Source organism: Tenrec ecaudatus, chromosome 15, assembly GCF_050624435.1.
Source record: "Tenrec ecaudatus isolate mTenEca1 chromosome 15, mTenEca1.hap1, whole genome shotgun sequence".
In the NCBI taxonomy this organism is placed as follows: Eukaryota; Metazoa; Chordata; class Mammalia; order Afrosoricida; family Tenrecidae; genus Tenrec; species Tenrec ecaudatus.
The window spans coordinates 16,939,021-16,944,230 of NC_134544.1; the positions used below are offsets into that span (position 1 = coordinate 16,939,021).

The 5,210-nt window shown below is 38.8% G+C and overlaps 1 non-coding gene across 1 annotated transcript; it reads left to right on the top strand.

The window, feature by feature from the left end:
• The first annotated feature begins 4,464 nt into the window (after window positions 1–4,464).
• Window positions 4,465–4,543, top strand: LOC142428390 (small nucleolar RNA SNORD45). The gene has a single exon (XR_012780300.1). It is a non-coding gene; the product is annotated as a small nucleolar RNA SNORD45 (small nucleolar RNA).
• The last annotated feature ends 667 nt before the right edge of the window (window positions 4,544–5,210 follow it).

Below are 5,210 nucleotides of genomic sequence, written 5' to 3' on the forward strand. Positions count from 1 at the left end.
GGTAGTGTAGTTGTGACATGTTGGGCTGCTTAACCCAACAGCTCTAAACCACCGGCTGCTCCACAGGAGAAAGACAGGGCCTCGGAATCTCACTGGGGCACTTCTACCCTTCCTTTAGGTTCACTATGAGTGGGTATGGACTCAATGGCAGTGTGAGAGAGAAAGCGGGAATCTAAGGAACCCTGATGGCATAGTGGGCTATGTGTTGGGCTGTTTACCTCAAGTTCAGCAGTTCCACACCGCCAGTCACTCTGTGGGAGGCATAAAGATTCCCATAAAGATTTACAATCAAAGACACCCACAGTGCTAGTTCTACTCTGTCTTATATAATTTCTATGAGACGCATGTCAGTGTGTGAGTGAGTGTGAATGAAAATATTAAAAGTATAAAAGATAATTTATTTAATTTATTTAGATCAAGGATATAAAATTCCACAATACAATGCCCAATATACATACTCAAGAACTCACTGCCAGGAAGTCAATTCCAACCATATAGGTCAGAGTAGAAGTGTCCCTCTGGGTTTCCAAGATTGCAAATCTTTGCCAAGTAGAAAGCCTCATCTCCCTCTCTTGAACAGCTGGTGGTTTCGAACTGCTGACTTTAAAGTTGGCAGCCCAACCTGTAACTCAATACACATAAACCAAACTCACTGTCATCCAGTCAATGCTAACTCACAGTGACCCTGTAGGCTATGAGTTCCAAAGCTGTAACTCTTTGGGAGTGGAAAGACTCATCTCTTCTCCCACAGAGCAGCTGGTGGCTTTGAACTGCTGACCTTGAGGATTCCAGCCCAATATGTAGCCACTATGCCACCAGGGCACCTCTAAATATGCATAGGCACTTAAATATTGTAATTTTCATTACTGTTAGGGATGCAAAGGAAATAAACACTTGGATGAATGTTTCAATCTGTTTCAACTATTCAATGTTATCAATAAACTATATAGAAGCTTTGATCCTAATTATATATCTTCTCTCAAATTGAATTCAATAAGTTCCTTGAATTGTTCTAACTTTTTGTAGAAATAAATGTTTGTGCATAATAGATACATACCTATACTTGTATTATAAAAGGATTACTTTGTACCACCAATTAATGTTAATTATTTTAAATTATTCAAAATATTCACCATTACTAAAAGGTAATATTCCAAACACAAAGTAACAACTTAGCTCATTTCTTCACAGATTAAATTAATTTATTCCATGAATTTAAGTATTAATATATGCAAAAATTATTATCTAAACTGACTGCCCTGATGTTAAGACTGTAAATAATTTCTAGACACATCTTGTTTCTGAATTATTTATCTGTCACCTATGGATTAGGTTCAAACCCAAGATCTACTGTTTACCAAATTTTGTCCCTTGCATAAGTAATTTAACTTTCCTATGCACCACTAGTGTAACTGTAGAAATGAAGATAATAATCATCATCCCATCTCATGGTTAATGATAAACATGAAAAGCAATAAAGATCAAACTCACTGCCATTGAGTCAATGCCAACTCACAGCAACCCTGTGGGCCAAGGTAGAGCTGCCCCTGTAGATTTATGAGCCCGTAGCTCTTAACAGGAGCAGAAAGTCTCCTCTGTCTCCCATCCCGGACAGAGGGGCAGTTGAGAACCAATCAAATTAGGCTGGTGGTTTCCAGAACTTAGCACCCAGAAAAGGTTAAGTGGTGCCAGGGGCTGGAATACCCCCCACTCATTAACAAGGAAACCAGGAATCCATTCTCATTGTGCAACTTCATTCCATGAAATGTATCTCTTTGCTATTTTAAATAGAAACGTTGAACATTTCAAATATTCAGGGAATACAAGGGATGAAATTAGGTAGAAACACATAGATTATGACTTTGAAAAAGTTTTAGTTTTTATGTTGAGTTATGCCTTTTTGTATACTTCAATATTATGTGACAGAACTTAGAAATATATGACTCATTCTTTTGTATGGATCTAAAGTTACCGTAAAAGGAGCTCAGGTGGTTCTGTGGGTAAGGCACTGGGACTGTGATGAGTCAGAACTGACTGGGTGGCAGTGGGTTTAATATTACTTAAAAGTACAGTGAGTGGTGTCATGTATGGGTTTTATAATGTGCTTATTGATGTAAAGCTACATTTGTAACGAACACAGAGATCTTTGGTACATCATATTGCTACCATTTTGAAAATAAGTTAAAACCCTGTGATCTGTGGTAGAAATCATTGAATTTGGACTGTGGGTAAGGGAATTATTCATCACAGTGTGCAAATATTAAAGAGTACTGACTGCTGGAGGCCCCACACGTGCAAAGGCAAGTGGAAAGTTTCAGGAGCTCTCTCAGTGGAAGTCATCCATGAGGTTTTTACCTAGAGCTCAGCTGCAAATAAAAGTTTTATGGTTGGATTTCTAAAGATAACAGTATGAGCAGTATGCTACAATACACTTATGCATTGTATTCACCATTGAATATGCAGCCAGCCATCACTGAAGGCCAGGGTTGTTCTCTGACGTGGGACATTATGAGCGGAGTACCCCCCCCAAAAAAAAAACAGAAAAAAGCTCCACTGAGTGGCACTTCATCATATGCATATTTCCCACCAGATGAGCATCAAGCAACTCATTTTGAGTTAGTGCACTCAGTGCCTTCCCCAAGGAAGGTTCACAGTGAATTTTTTTCATAAAAGCAGTTTTTCTCATACCCTGTTTTTTTTGTAATGGCCAATTTAAGAGAAGAGCATGAGGCTGTGAAATTTTGTTTCCTTAATTAAAAAAAAAAGAAATTTTGTTTCCTGCTTGGGAAAAATACCACAGAAACTATTGCAATGTTGAACACAGCTTACAAGGACAGCGCTATGGGGAAAACTCAAGTGGTTTTCTTGTGTCAAAAATGATGAAATGCCGATTGATGACAAACCTCATTTGGACGTCTGTCAACTTCCCAAATGGAAGAAACCGTGGACAAAACTTGGTCATTTGTGCTGGAAGACCGATGATGATGGACCATTGAAGAGATGAGGACGTTACCTGGACTGTCTTGAAGCTCACATCAGCGCATTTTAATGGAAGGTTTGAGAATGAGAATTGTTGCTGTGAAATGTGTGCCTTGGGTTCTGACTGACCAGGAAAAAGAGCATCAAGTGACCCAGGCTTATATTTCCAGGGTCATGACTGGTGACAGACATGGTGCTATTCTTAAGACCCTGGAAGCAAACATTAACCAAGTCAGAAGACCCCTTCCTCACCTAGCCTTAAAGAAAAGGCTTGTTAAGTGAAATCAAATATCAAGATGATTTTCATTTGATTATGTGCGAGGGATAGTGCATTTGGTGTTCATTCTACCAGGTAAGACTGTCAATTAAGCTTTCTATTTAGAGATGCTGAAAAGACTGCGTAACAGTGTGTTACAAAAAGGCCTGATTTGTGGCAGACGGGGGACTGGTTTTCCCACCATGGCAATGCACCTGCTCACACAGCCATCTCAGTGCACCAGTTTTGGGCAAAAAAAAAAAAAATTATGCCTCCCTTCCTGTACACACCATGTGACTTCTTTTTGTTTCTGCAAATGAAGAGGGACATGAAAGGACAGCAATTTGATGATGGAGAAGAAGTGAAGAAAAAAACATGGGAGGTGCTGTAAGTCATCCAAACAGATAAAATTGAAAAATGTTTCCAAGAATGAAGCTGCAGATTTTACAAATCTATTAAGTGTATTGGAGAGTACTTTGAAGGTGATAAAGTTGTTTTGTAAAAAAATTTAAATACCTAGCTTTGAAAAGAAAAATTCCGGGGTTTTTGTTTTTTTGGTATCTCCTCATATGTCATTTGGATGATGTGCAAACATCATATTATAGACAAGAAGTCCTCCTCAGATTTAGAAATACCTCACTCCTATATCTGTTATTAAGTTGAATTTGTATGCAATTTTGAACAATTAGGTATGATTCCCATCTAAAGTCAATGAGTAAAATGTTTTTGCTCTCTCTCTCTCTCTCTATATATATATATATATATTGCAAATAATATATAAACATACTGATATTGAGTCAATTCTGATGCATAGCAACCCTATAGGACAAAGGAGAAATTCCCCCTTTAGATTGCTGAGCTTTACAGATGTAGAAAGCTTTACCTTTCTCCCTCAGAGTAGCTGGTGGATTTGTACTGCTAACCTGGGGATTCGCAATCCAAGTCATAACCCCCTACACCACATATGATATCTAGTATCTAGTGTAGTTTCCATGTCGAAAAAGAGATTTCCAGATGCACTAAGACATCTGTAATATAATAATAATAATGTTTTGATTCATGTCACGAAGTATAAAGTGACTCCTATTTGTTATAATGAACCATTATACGTACTTCAACATTTTAATGTAACAGGCTTTACAAGGGTTGGGATTCTGATTTATTTGCTGGTGGGTGTTGCCTAAGTGAACATTATGCAGCACATCGCTGCAATTGAAATAGAAAAATATGATCAATGATGAGTTGCCACATATTCTGAATCTAAAGTTGATTATTGTGTCATTAGCTCTAGAATTACTCTGAGACCTGGGGGAGGTGGGGGTGGGGGAGTGAAAATATAAAGATAAATATGTCCATGATTCCACATTAAAAAAAATCTCGTGCTAATATTGTGTTTGAAAATAAGTTTGACTTCACAGTTTCTAATATCCTTCTCTTGGGATCCTAAAGTTTCCAAATGACCCCATTACCATACACTGGGCAGATATGATACGAGTCTGAAAAACGCATATTAACATCCCTGCTTTTAACCAAGTCCTTTCCTCCTGGGAGACAGTAAGATGGCTCCAGAGTCTTTTTTGTGGTCCCATTTGCCTAGTGTGGTTTATAGAAAGTTGAAGCGTGTGTGGTTAACTGAAGACAGTGATGTTAGTAAGCTCGGGGCAACCTCAGCCTTTCCCACGCAGCACAAGGAGCACCGTGAACGCTCTTTGTGCCATTCACAGCTGAAATGAGGCTGCCCTGTCTTCCAGTCAACAAGAGCCACTTACTCATAAATGGCCCGCTTATTTTAGAGTGGTCACTGTGAGTCAGAATGGACTTGATGGCAATGAGCTTGATTTGTAGGGTTTTGTTGTTGTTGTTTTATGACCTCAAAGAAGAGAGCTGGAGTTCCAGCCCCAGAGGTATCGAAACAGAAACATACTGTCATGGAGTCCATTTGGAGTCCGTAGGACTGAGTAGAAATAGCCCTGTG